The sequence below is a fragment of the Octopus bimaculoides genome, chromosome 23, assembly GCF_001194135.2.
Source record: "Octopus bimaculoides isolate UCB-OBI-ISO-001 chromosome 23, ASM119413v2, whole genome shotgun sequence".
In the NCBI taxonomy this organism is placed as follows: domain Eukaryota; kingdom Metazoa; phylum Mollusca; class Cephalopoda; order Octopoda; family Octopodidae; genus Octopus; species Octopus bimaculoides.
The window spans coordinates 36,538,881-36,539,765 of NC_069003.1; the positions used below are offsets into that span (position 1 = coordinate 36,538,881).

An 885-nucleotide genomic window follows, 5' to 3' on the forward strand; every position below is an offset into this window, starting at 1 on the left:
ATATATCAAAACTATTTTGATATATAACTCTGCAGAATATTTAACTTTAATATGTACCTCACATAAATACAACTACATACCAGGTTGTAATACTGGAATAAGTACGTATGCTTCAAGAGGACACAGCTAGGATTTTACCCTACCTACACAAACAAATATATTGTATATTTCACAACCCCGTTGCGCCAACCAGTGAGAGGTACTCAAGATATAAAGGTGTTAGCGTAGTGATTAGTGTAACTGGCATATTTCCAGGTATCATCAATTCTCTACATGCGGTGACTTCAAAGTAAACAATGTTGATTAACTAATGAAATTATAATTACATAAGAAAACATTAAAACCGCCTAAATTTATCTGTTCTTAAAATGATAAAAGGGCGGATTCGGGAAATAGCTGTCCTTCAAAATCCCAAGCCACATGGGAAAAGATGTTTTTTTTTTCTTTCAAATATTCATATTCCTGTTTCATGCATCGGGCATTATAAGTTGAATAATAAAAATCTTTCCCAAAATTTCAGTTTTCCTTTTTTAAACACTCTTGCCTCTAACTTCGTTTCCAATGAAGAAGTTATTTCAAAACTACGCCGATTTTAATATAACATTTATTTTCATTATCAACTACAAATGGCTGGACTAAATTTTCACATGGCATCAATGAATTTACTTCCGACACAGTAAATAAATAAATCTGATCATTAACTAATTTTATGGTAAAGCAGCGATGAAGAAAATTTCTGAAGAAGAAAATTGTCATTCAGAAGGAGATAAATTTGAATGACACTTGTATTTTTTTCTTTTTTTTTGAGATTTACAATGGCAGTTTAACCAGTGTGTGCGCGCGCGTATACAGACACACACATACATACATACATATAACTATATA

The 885-nt window shown here is 31.5% G+C and overlaps 1 protein-coding gene across 1 annotated transcript in view; it reads right to left on the reverse strand.

Moving 5' to 3' along the window:
- LOC106873970 (uncharacterized) overlaps window positions 1–885 on the reverse strand; it is a 25,080-nt gene that overhangs the window by 16,204 nt on the left and 7,991 nt on the right. The gene's annotated exons all lie outside the window — the stretch shown is intronic.